The sequence below is a fragment of the Bidens hawaiensis genome, unplaced genomic scaffold (genome assembly GCF_021521415.1).
Source record: "Bidens hawaiensis isolate Kalapana, Puna unplaced genomic scaffold, B.hawaiensis_p1.1 tig00006888_1, whole genome shotgun sequence".
In the NCBI taxonomy this organism is placed as follows: Eukaryota; Viridiplantae; Streptophyta; class Magnoliopsida; order Asterales; family Asteraceae; genus Bidens; species Bidens hawaiensis.
The window spans coordinates 257,386-270,969 of NW_027491469.1; the positions used below are offsets into that span (position 1 = coordinate 257,386).

The 13,584-nt window shown below is 34.3% G+C and overlaps 1 pseudogene across 1 annotated transcript; it reads left to right on the forward strand.

The window, feature by feature from the left end:
* The first annotated feature begins 11,894 nt into the window (after window positions 1-11,894).
* LOC143633739 (thaumatin-like protein) lies at window positions 11,895-13,429 on the forward strand (annotated as a pseudogene). The gene is made up of 2 exons (XR_013153720.1): window positions 11,895-12,295; window positions 12,960-13,429. The product of XR_013153720.1 is annotated as a thaumatin-like protein (transcript).
* The last annotated feature ends 155 nt before the right edge of the window (window positions 13,430-13,584 follow it).

Genomic DNA, 13,584 nt, shown 5'->3' on the forward strand with positions numbered 1-13,584 from the left:
CGCTTTCAAGCTCAAATGTCAAACCGAACACAACCCGAAAACTTAAAAACTAAAACCTAACTGTTTTCTAAAATTCATAAACTAAAGTTTAGGTTTTAGTTCGGTTTTAGCCCAAAACAGACCTAAACCAAACCGTGCACACCCCTAGCTCAAATTGCAAAACCGAAAAACCCGTAACCAAACCCAAGCTAAAAAAAAACTGAAACAAAACGGTTTTCAAAATTTCAAAAACCGAACCGTGAACACCCCTTACACAGTATGATCATGGTAACAATTAACAACACAGAAAGTCCCTAAACCCCTTAACAATTCCATCTTTTACACAATAATTAATATTCATCATGTTAACGGATGGGGCCGGGGCCACCCCTGGCCTCAACCTTGTAACTTAACCCAAAAAAACATATTTATTCTTGTAACTTTGTTCACCTTTTATAGATCATCACATCCGACTTTCTACTATTATATTTATTTGATATTTTATACAACTAATTTCATTAAAACGTAGTGTTTACATGCCATTTCTATTCGATTACGGATTAACTAATACGGAGTACTTCTTTATTCTATTCTTTTTTAGCTTTTTTTTTCTTTTTACACTTACATAATAATGTATACGAAATAATTGTGTAAAATAAAGTGAAAAGTGATTTTTATATAGATAAATTAAAAAAATGATGATTTTCTGGTTAAATTATCATCATATTGTGATCGAGAGTTGGTGAAGGATGGGAATGTTATGGGGAGGTATTGATGGATCATGGGCCTTAGATGAGTGGAATAATAAATGGGCTTTATTGTAACAAACAAGGCTATATGATTTGAAGTAGGGCCCAAAAGTTGTTAGTTTTTGTGATAAAAAGGAACAGTTTAATATTTGAGGCTCGTGTAAAAGAAAACTCTAACCGGATGAATTTTCGCTTTCGGGTAATAGAGGTGGCTTTTAAATAAACATAAATACGGTCCGTATCCATACATAACAGGTGCTCTTCTTCCACGTCTGTATCCAACCTGGAGCCCCGCTGGAAGAGAGAGAGAGAGCATGGCGGGTCCAACGTTGTGAACGTGTCTGGATCAGAGGCGAATCTTCATTGGGGCCAGGGGTGGCCCCGGCCCCCCTGTTTTTTTTGTGCAGTAGTGTAAATTTACCCGTTTTCAGCCGAAAATTTTTATACGTAGTGTAAGTTTAGCCTTTTTTGGCCGAAAATTTGAGTCCGGCACTCCGGCTCCGCCCCCCCCCCCCCCCCCCCTCATTTGTGAAATTTTGTATGCATTTTGAGCTCGGCCCCCCCGGTGCCTCAGTCCAAGCTTCGCCACTGGTCTGGATGAGTGGTGTGAGGCCGGGTGAAGTTGGTAAGAGAAAATAATAAGAGGGGGGGGGGGGGGGGGTTGACAGTCATCCAGTAGCGTCCTACCGATGCAAATGATCTTAACTTACATTGGTATTTGGTCACATGTATTAATTTATCTCACTTCATGGTTTGTGGTTATGCATATATGTTTATTAACCTACACCGGTCATACGTACTTAAGCTATGTGTGGTGATTGGACTAAAAAGAAAAAGACGTCTCGTCATGTCACTGTCACACATGTATGGGTCTCTCACTAACTTTTCATTCAAAATACGTAACAAAAAAATGTTTTCATTAAATTATGTGTAATGGTGTAACTTGGAACTGTTTTATTAAATTATTAGAAGTATTGTTTAAACATATTTAATACAATAACTATTTCTAAAGTATTGAAAAAAAATATAGTGTTTCAATTTATCATAGCTCAATTTTAAACTCAAGATCATAAATAATCCGTGTGGTCTTTTTGTCGCATATATCTTATATCTTATATCTTATATCCGTTTGCAACAAGGGGTAGAGGTCCTCATGGGCCAAGGGACCCTTAGACATCAATTTTCATGGATTAAGTGCATCATGAAGGCAAGTTCGGTTGTATAGATTCATGGAACTTATATCAAATGTTGTTGACAATACACCATCGTAAATACATTAGATGGTTCTAGATGATGCCGACCTTTGCATCATCTCTGAAAATTCCAACCTGATTGGATGCCGACACGGTTCTTGATGATATTCTCCGCGGAAATTGGGACTTCACATTTAATATAACTAATTCAGTAACACATATGACACGACTTGTTTAGCAAAATTGAAATTAGGTATTTGTAATTACACGAATGACATAGCCACACTAAACACGAGTAATAAATATAACAAGACATAACTAACACGATAATTGTAAAGATTGTTAACGAACTATATTAGACGGTTACATAATGGAATTTAAGTGTGACACATTAATTATCTAAAAACTTATAAATTAAGCTGTTTTTAAAAATGAGTCTTAAACATACTGTGTGGACTTATTATGGGTTTAAAAAAGCGTGAAGAGCACAAAAGCAACATAGTCTAAAACCGAAGCACAAAGCGTGAACTACAAAGGCGCACCGATTTTCGTACGAGGGTCAAAGTTATCTATAAACAAACTATATATATGATTATCATATTAACAATATGCATGTACAGCCTACGATGCAAATTGTACAACATTTTGATGCGCAAAAACACTTGATGTACAAAAGGTGCATGCCTCACGAGCACCTCGGGTTGTTTTTCAGTACGCCTAGTGTGCCTTAAGTGCGATTTATGAACGACGTGTGCCATAGGTGGTCAAAAGCAATGGGCTTTGCGCGTAAGTGCACCTAGTGCCTAGTCAAGCCTCGGACACGCTGTTTTAAACAAAGAACTTGCAAACCAATTTAATGAGGCGTAGTATAGCATAGTGCACCTAGTGCCTAGTCGAGCCCTAGACACGCTTTTTTAAATAAAGGACTTGCTAACCAATTTAAAACACATGGTTAAATGTGTTGTGCATACTATAAATGCGTTAGCATGTTAAACCCTTTTAGACATCATTTTAATTGTGTCATTAACATGTTAACCAACCCATTAATAACATGAACTTATTTAACATAAACCCTAAGTCGTTTAACTTCATGTTAATCTATATAATGTTAACAAATAACAGATCATACCATAATTTACTAGCCCTATGACAAATTACGTTGTAGACCTTGTAATGGCATATTTTGAGAGAGCTTGATCGATTATTTTTAGATTATAAACTCTAGTCGATTTATTTTTTTTCGTACAACTAATACTCTACTTATGACATGCCTACCAGGCTACCACATGGTTGAACCCTCGACTTCCAAGGTAGGAACACTTATTACACACCCGGATGCCATTGAGCCTAATGCCCTTTGGTTGACTTTGTTAGCATAACCAACATGGCAACATGAGATGGTCATAATCCTTATTTATGTATGGTTTCATAATTGGGAAGTTAATTAATTGTTCAAACTAATTGTTTCAAAATTGGGCTCGGGTCGAGATCAGTCATTAGACATGTGGTCCAATATAGTTGGTTTCATTATGGTTGATAATAACATTGGACGTTGACCCAGTTGAGTTTGTTTTGTAGCCTGGCCTATTAACCATTCTTGGAAAAAAAGTTTTTGACTTCCAAACATTCTTACCAATTTAATAAATAAAACTTGTTCGTTTTTTATTAAACATATGACCCCTCCTAAGGAAAATTCCAAAAGAGTTGTAAAAGAGTCGAGCTGAGCTCGATCTCATCTTGTTTAGCATATGTGAGATGGCAGACCAAAGTTTGTTTTCTACTGTAGTCGGCCTTTTATGCACGGAAGTAACTTTACTTGACGCTTGTATTTTCAGGTTGGATCAGGTCGGGTCACAAAAATTTTCATCACTATAGTAAACTAAAAGATACAATTAGATTTTTTTCAGGGAATAATAACCATGAAAACGTAATCAATCGTTAAATAACCACTTATATAGAACAACATAAGTAATTAATTGAACTTGATATTCCATGTTTCGTCGATTCTCCTACAAAAATTTTCTTGGAAAAAACACATGTTGGAAAAATCATTTCCAACCTTTTCCCAACAACTTTATTCACTCAACTTTACAAAGTGTTTCAATCAAGTCACTCAACATTCATATTTTATTAAATTACATATTTTAACATGTTTTTATAGCGTTTTTCTTTTTAGTTTCACATAAAAAAATCTTTTTAGCCTTTTTTGATGTTGACGTTGAGTGGCGATGTGACTTTTATATATTATTTTTGAATTTTAAAATAATTAACGGTTTTTAAAAATTTTTAAAATATAACTACATATGTTGCAAATTCCGACCCCCACATCTTATCCTCCATTTCTTTCTTGACGCACAAAAAAACCGGTTAGACTCGATTTGAAGATTTAGTGATCCGATTTGAGGAAAATATTCAGTGACCTAATTTATAAATGAAAAATAATTGAAACACTTTTAAAAATTGATTACTATTGGAACACTTTTAGAAGTTGATTACTATTTTATGAGATATTCTCTTAATTATAATTTATAAATGAAAATAATTAACGAAACTGATAAATGTTTTTTCCGTTGGAGAGTTAGCTACAATTTTCCGACTAAAATCTTTATTATACTATTTTGTTGCAATACTTTAGCAAAACTATGGCTAACATTTTGTTTTGGAAATTCGTGTTGGAATTGCATGTTGCATGAAATTTATACGTAATCTCCCAGTAATTACTTACATATAAATCTATTTTGCCAATTGTGATTGCTCTCTATTTTTGTTGAATTTAATTTAAGAGTTTATGTATTGAGTGGTGCAGGTACAAAGGATGTTATTGTTTGGTCCCCAGCCTCATAAAACAAACGATAACATGGAAATAGATCATGAAGGTGGATATTACACCAGTACTATGAAGCCACGTGTCAATAAAAGTGTGCGGTTCACATGTGAGAGGAGCCATACCATATGGTTTGATATATTGATCGTGTACAACCTAGCAACAAGCACACGGATAAAAAAAAGCAGCAACACTCCACATTTGTTTTTAAGAAGATTTTGATGTTTTGATTACGAGGGTAGGACCGTCATATTTCTTTTTCATTCAAAAGTATTTATTAGTTTTAAGTTTGTTTAGCCTATACTAGTTTTTTTAACCTAAACTAGTTGCTTGTTCATGCTTGTTGTGGTGGGGGGGGGGGGGGGGGGGGGGGCTATGTATAGAGTGAAAGAAAACCAACGTACGGTGATGCGGTGGGAGTTTGGTTGATTTGACTTCGGTACCATATTAATAACTTGTTAGGTTGTTTGTGTAATTTTTTGGAACTTGAGGGTTAATAAAATTAAAAAAAGTTGTTCGATTAATTGTGTAATTTAATGAAAGTTGAGGAGTACAACTATATGTAAAAAGGAAAACGTATAGAGTTGTTTGTGTAACTTAACGAACTTAAAAGTCATCATTTAAAAGGTTACGGGGTTAGTTGTGTAACTTATTGAAAGTTGGGCTATCAAACTTGCAAATTAATATATTATAATGGAAAATCGGATTTTGATCATCCAAATTATCACTTATTAGCCAATAATAATCCAAAGTTACACTTAGACTAATGATAATTTTAGCTTAATTCATTTTTGTTGCCACGAGCAATCCATGTGTGATAATGATCATAGATATATAATATACTCAATGTACATTTAATTTATACTCAACTTTGTACTACATTTCTCATTTTCGTTTATAATCATTATTCATGTGAGAGAAAATGAGTGAGAATCAAATATAAATTTATGATGATTATGTTAGTTAGATTCTTTTTACAACAAAAGTGAAAATTAGTATTATCATTTGTCGAAGCCTTCGCTTAGTCATGGGGTGACCGAAGTCACGGACCTAAAATATTTTGGGTTGATGATTTGATTCGTGTTGGTGATTTGGTTCAGGTCGAATCAAATAATATGACATCTACATATCTAATTTTTCTTTATTCATTCAAACGTTTGTTTTTACAATAAAAAAACAAGAGAAAATTTTAACCAACAAATACCTAAAATATTCATGATAATGCGAAAGGAATGGTGAGTACCTAGAAGAAGAATTACAAAGCAGCCTGACGACCTTTAAGTTATTTGAATTCCTCAATTATGGATTCCGAATCAAATGTTTCAGCAATATCTTTTTCTATGTAAACCATCAAGCTTTCGAGACATATTCATATGACATCTGATTGCAATGACGATTCTTGAATATTTTCATTGCTTTCCCATGATTTACCTAATTAAAAAGATTACGTATGGTTGAGTTAAACTAAAACTTCACCATACAATACCAACTATAAACTTAGTTGATCAATTTACTCACATCCCCAATTCCACAATTACAAACTATAATTTTATAATCCTTCAACACTGATCAATATAAATGCAATACAATGATTAACAACAAAACAAAGGTGAATTATTACATGCTGCCAACAGCTGATAAAAGGGCGATGGGCGGTGGGCAGCAGTGGATGATGGTCTCCGTAGGAATAGGGGTGCAAGTGAGGGCGTGAGGTAACAGTTCGCTTATTTTCCAACCCCTAACAAAAATTGCAATCCCCGCTCTTTTTTTCTTTTTTTATTGTGTTGTTTAAGCAAGTTTTTATTTTTACAAATAGCCCCATTAACTTTTGAGTTTTATAAAAACAAAGCTTTTATTATTCGGAATCCATAAAAAAAATCAAAAGATGGGGTATAATATATAAAAAAATCAGTGGTGACCGTTAGATTTTTGGAAAAATACATCAGGGGTGACCACGGTTAATAACTATAAAAATTTTTCGAAAAAAACTACGAATTTTACTCTATTAACTGAATAAAAGGCAGTGACCGAGACCAGCCCAGGTCCCCCAAGAAGTCGTGCACGTGCAATAAATCATAGTTGTTATTAAAATTTAATTTTCCTACTATAATATGTAAACAAAAATATAATTATTTGTTTTATAAACAGGCAAATTAACATTGGTATTGAACAATAGTAAGATTAATGATGATAACTGGGAGGGCGGGACAAAAATGAAAGTGAAGTTTTTACATCTAAAAAGAATCTTGAATGGGAACCCATTCATTGTCTGATTGGCTGTCGTGATGTGTTGCCTAGTTCCACTATGCACCGAAATTAGATTGACCAAGTTATATGTTTTAAGAGTAGTAAATCAATTCATTGAACACTCGTTTTATATGGTTATATGTTATGTACTAACTTAATAGTGCATATCGTTAATCATTGTCACAGAGAAAATAAGTTTTAAATAACTCATTATTTAATTAATATGTTGTGGCTTAACTAGAATTAAATAAAATACAAAAAAAAAAAAAGTTTGATTGGTTGTTAGTGGATGGTACCCAATTAAATTCTATCAAAGTAACGCTAGTGGGTTAACGAGCAAGGGATATGGACGGGCGTCTTTTTTGCTTGTCGTGGACTTCTGGGCGTTAGCCCACAACACTCAGCCTAACAAAAAAATATTTTTTGTTCTTCTTTTGTTATGCGTTGAAAGAAATGTGATGGGTTAGAAATCGATTTGACCAAGTTTCTTTAGGATTGTGGATAGAATTAACAAGTCGTTTTTGTACTTCCAAGTTGTCCCACATGCGCTAGCTAGCTCTCTCTTTCTCCACTATATATACAACATACAACATCAATGAGCATATCCATGCACAAATTATACAACCTCACATTTAACTCTTCCATCTCTTTGGTTTCTAAATTATATTCTTCTTCAACTTTCATAACTCTTTAGAAAATTTTGCTTCAATTGCAACATCCACTAGTTTGGATAATCCGATAATTATGCATTACAAAGTGTCATAATCGCCAAGAATTTTTAACGAATATGGAAGAATTGAGTTGGTTCAATCATCACCAACAAGAAATCGAAGAAAGCTTCAGTTTTGGATCGGATAATATCTTCTTGAACCCGATCCAAGACCTTCCAAAACCCGATTATGTAGCCTCAAGTTTTGGTTCCGCTAGCCAATATTGGCGTCAAACAATCGCTATTAATAGTTTACACGAGGAGAAAAACATAATTCCCCTCACCACCACCACCACAGTAAAAAATCCTAGGTCCGTGACCACAGATAACAACCCTAGTCAATATTACCCTCAAACGACGCCAGTCAATAGTTTACACAAGGGCGAAAACGTAATTCCCCTCACCACCACTGCCTCAATAAAAAGTCCTGAGTCCGTCACTACAGATAACGATACTTATACATACACATCGCGTGATCATGAAGATGACATTTCCGTTATTTTCTCAAATTACCAAAACTTATGTACCCACATTACCAAAAACCCTAGTGACGTCACAAAACAACCAGATGACGTCATGTCTTCTCAATGCTCATCCGACAAAAAACCAAACCACAGTTCCATGTTTTTCAACGACAACCCTCCAAGATTCAAGAAACCCAGATCAGATCCGGTTCAATCCACGTCATCCGGTATCAATTTCCGTCAGGAAACAGAATATTCCGGCGAGACAATGAAGGAGATGATATACCGAACGGCAGCTTTCTGGCCGGTGAGTTTTTCCGACGGGAGGTGGTGGAGAAGCCACGGAGGAAGAACGTGAGGATATCAAGTGACCCACAGACGGCGGTGGCACGGCGGCGTAGGGAGAAGATAAGTGACCGGATTAGGGTTTTGCAGAAACTGGTACCCAGTGGGAGTAAAATGGATACTGCTTCTATGCCTGATGAAGCTGCTAATTATTTGAAGTTTTTGAGGTCACAAGTGAAAGCATTTGAGCAAGTTGGATATGGTACAAGTGGTAATGCATATAGTGTAAGTGAAAAGGTTGTTAATAATAATGTTGTGTTAGGGTTACCTTTTCCCATGCATAGTAATCCTTTTTTACTACCTTGGTATCAACGGGTTTACGATACTGTGTGACCTGCATGAAACACTTGTACGTAGTAGAACGTGTACGAATTTAGGTTGCCAAAAGTTTATATGATTTTGGATTAACAGTGTATGGTTAATGTGTTTATAAATTTTCGTTTGTAAAGTTATAGAAAATTCTTAAATTGTTATATATTATTATGTTATTAATCATTAATGTTTTGAAATACGTACAAGACGAGTAATTGTAAAAAAAAAAAATTAATTGAATCATATAAATATTTGTTTATATAAAGATGGTTACGTACTTACGTGCGAGAAGCCTTCACTATTAAGTGCTATAGAGTATAGATATAACCTTGACAATGAGCGTTATTCTCATCTTGGTTGGTTGACGTTAACGATGGAGGTTGACTCGTATGCCTACTCTAATGATTGGATTTGGATTATAATAGGGACCGTTTGCGTGTTTGATGTTCCTTTAAATCAAATTAATTACGTATGTATAGTTAATTTTTGAGAAATTATACATGTGTATTATACGATTCTTTTTTACTTCTCTATGAATTATTGATTCTGGCTTAATGTGATAACCATTTTGTAATCTTCATTATTTTCCTGATATTCATGTTATTGTTTTATATCTTGTGTAGTAAGTGAGGATGTTTTTTTCCTATGCTTTCAAATAAATAAAGAAGAAAATTAGCTATCATCATATGGGCCAAACATTGATGACATCTAGAGGCTTGAACCATCGATTTATGTTTCTCAAGCCCATTCTTCTCTCTTTTAGGCTAGGCCCATATGAGTTTTCCCTTAATATCTTGGGCATTAGATTTGCCTAAAGTTTGGATCATTAAAACATTCATTATTCACATTTCATAATGTTTCCACGTACCACATGTATCCGTATTTAATACTTCATCCAAACTTGCTTTTTCTAATAAAATATTTATTTTCTTACTACATTTTATCTTGTTGTAACATGGGTATGAAACTATGAATCATCCATTGCTACAAAACAAAATTACACTCGGATAGTAATATTTCTAATAAACACATTTTGCTTTTAATTATGTGAATCTCTCATTGACTCATACGATTATAATAAAACTTTGGGTAAATAAGTAACAAGTTTCGTTGTAACCCTCTTCTGATTAGCAAACCAAATTAAAAACAAAGCTTTGGTTATTAGGAGCCGAAAATTTTACATGCACGACCCGTTATATTCTATTCAAAAACTTCACATTCTTTTAAGCTAGGAAACCAAATGTATCGAAAGCAAAAATAATATACGCGTTTTAATTCTGTAAACACACCATGTTCTGCAACTTTGTTAGTTGTTTCCGCCTTCAGCGCAGTCTGAACCGGAATATTGACTTATATACTATCCAAACGAGCGTGTGAGCACACCAATTAATGAGCGGGGCTTACTTTGGCTCTGGCTCAGCTCATTTAGAAACCATGCTGAACTTTTTTATATAATTATATAAAAAATAATACATGTTAACAATAATACATTAAAATTTATATCTTGTGTCTAGTGTTTTTTAGTTAAATCAGTAACATGAGCCTAGATATTTTTATATTTGTGAACATGTGAATCCAAAGGTTAGATCAAAATGGGAACAGAGGATGTTGAAAAAATCCAAAGGGTTTGTTTGTGGATGCCAGTAAAAGAGCTGCAGGATACAGTGAGTGGTCACGTGACCACACCCTTTGATTTGATTAATTCAATGGGTGTCAGCCGATTCCACTGTCACACATGTTCGTACGATCCCAATATATCAAATATAAATACTTAATTAACAAATTATATAAACTGTTTATATGATTATTAAGTTGCGGGTAAAAGACCATCTTCAAAGATACGACATAAACAATGACGAAAACGTGGTGAGCAGGAGACGAGAGAAGAGGAGAGCACGGGCATCGGTTTTTCTCGCTGTTAAGTTAGTGTGATATGTTGTGACATGTTTGTGTTTAAATTAAACATTACACTTTTTTGCTCTTTTGACATGTAACGTGTTATTATATATTTTCGGTTAATACACACTTATAAGTTACAACTGCTAAAGGTATGTGTTCACTTGCTATTACAAGGTTGTATTATTTGTTAGTGTTTTATGATTATTTCTGTCAATTTTTTCTATTAAATTGTTTGCACATTACATGTTGATATGCACATGGCTGCTTAACTAGATTTGATAGTTTATCACGAACGGGGGCAGGTGTTGAAGGTCACAACTCACATGTAATTTGGTGAAAGGACTACTTGACCATTAACCATAACCCGCACACTTTTAAAATCATGTAACAAAATCAGAACTTTTTAATCTGCTTATCTAAACATATTAAATGAGTTTATAAGAAGGTAGTCCCCAAAAAATTTCAAAAATCTAAGATCTCCGATGCATGTAGAGAAAATGGGCTGTTGTACTTTAATATATATATATATATATATATATATATATATATATATATATATAATACATAAAAAGTAAAAAGCAATTTAAAACTTGTGCGCCCTAGGAGCGTCGCTCACCTTGCCCTTCCTCAAGACAGCCCCTAGTTGTTTGGTAACATTCAAATTACAATTTACAAACGTGTTACTTTGATTTTTAACTTGATGGGCCCCAATGGAAACAATTTTCATTAGTCCGTAACACAGAAAGTAAAAAACCACAACTTCAAAATGTTGTTTTTTTAAATGTAAGATATAAGTGTATAATATGGTTGTAAAATCACGTCAAGACATCAATTAATCATCAACCAATACTTTTCATTGGTCAAAATCGATCAACTGAAAAACTTTGTTTTATAAACTTGATATATATATAAGAATATGTAATCGTTAGTCCCAACTCACATTTCAGACAATATCTAACAAGTTCTACGACACTTAGTATCACACCACATAGAACACTAAATCCAACACATGGTAAAACACACTACATATAATATTTTAAAAAATATAAATGTATCCGAAAGAAACATAAAACATAAAAGCATAAAATCCAACGTTAAATAGTGTGAAAGTATCCAACATTATTCTGAGTCAACACTTACCATTACTCATCACTCTCACATTCACTTTCTCACTACAACACCATGTCTAACTCTAACTCCATCTTCACCTTCTTCACCATCTTCTTCATCTCCATCCACGTCATCTCAGGCACCACCATCACAATGATCAACAAATGCACCCACCCAATCTGGCCCGGAATCCAACCCGGGTCGGGTCACCCGGTCCTTGCCAGAGGCGGGTTTAAACTGCCCCCTAAAAAGTCTTACACACTTCCGCTCCCTCCCGGCTGGTCTGGCCGACTCTGGGGCCGGGAGGGGTGCGCGTTTGATGCTTCCGGTCGCGGGAAGTGCGTGACCGGAGACTGCGGTGGCGCACTTTTTTGCAACGGTGCCGGTGGAGCCCCACCGGCCACGTTGGCTGAAATCACGCTCACTGCTGAGCAGGATTTTTATGATGTTAGTCTGGTTGACGGGTAATGTACCATTTAGGTTCACTTCTTATTATAATAATGTTAATGTTAAATAAAGTTATTTGTTTTATTTTATAAGGGTACTTTATAGTATGGACGAGCTCGGTACTGATAGATCTCTGGAAAATAAAAAAAAAGTGTTGGTACCGAAAAATGGCCTGGTACGGTTTGGTACCGATTTAATATCAGACTATCTATCAGTACCCGTTATCATTTACTCATTCTAATATTTTATAAATAAAATCTACATTTAACTCGAAAATTGTATAATTGTATAAACCATTTTTAAACACTATTTATTTTAATTTCATGTATCTTATATAAATATATATAGATTACGATCTATGTATATATATATTTTTTTTAAATTCATGTATCTATATATATTCATGTACGTTTTGTTTTGGGAAAATATTAATAATATATAATATATAAAAAGAGAAAAATAAACTTTTTAATAATAATGTTGAAATGTGGTTTTCACGTGTTTTCAAGTATTTTAGTTTTCAAGTATTTTAGCCGTTTTTATTTGAAGCTTTCCAATGACCAATATGGTGTACATAAAACGAGTAAATATAAGTAAATAAAAACTCACTTAAATGTAAAAATATATATTATTTGTATCCAATGTTACTAAAAACCAATTTTTCACTACATTTTCCAACAGGTACAACCTTCCAATTGCTATAACACCATTTAAGGGTACGGGAAAAATGCATGTACGCAGGGTGCGTTAGCGATCTAAACATGATGTGTCCGGTGGGATTGCAAGTGAGGTCACATGACAAGCGACGAGTGGTCGCGTGTAAGAGCGCATGTTCGGCTTTTAACTCTCCGAGGTTTTGTTGTACCGGGAGTTTTGGTAACCCCCAAACGTGCAAACCGACCGCTTATTCGAGGATATTTAAGGTCGCTTGTCCGAGAGCTTATTCGTACGCTTACGATGACCCGACTAGTATTGCTACTTGCACCGGAGCTAGCTATTTGCTTACTTTCTGTCCTCACCATTGATGAATTGATTAAACTATTATTATAGCTTTTAAATTTTAGCTAGTTGGATCTTTGTGTTTTTGAGTTATGTTTTTATGGATTCTCTATATTTATTATATCTATGATATCTTATGGTGTTGTGTTTTGAGCTTGTCTTTTATGCTTTGGATTCTAAAAAAGCAAATGAGTTATGAACTATATTCTATAAGCCAATAGTGTAAAATTTGGTTATTCAGATCTCGTTTTTGTAGCAATCAAATCTTAAAGCAATGTCATTTTGGGCATTTTGAGTTGTGTGTTGG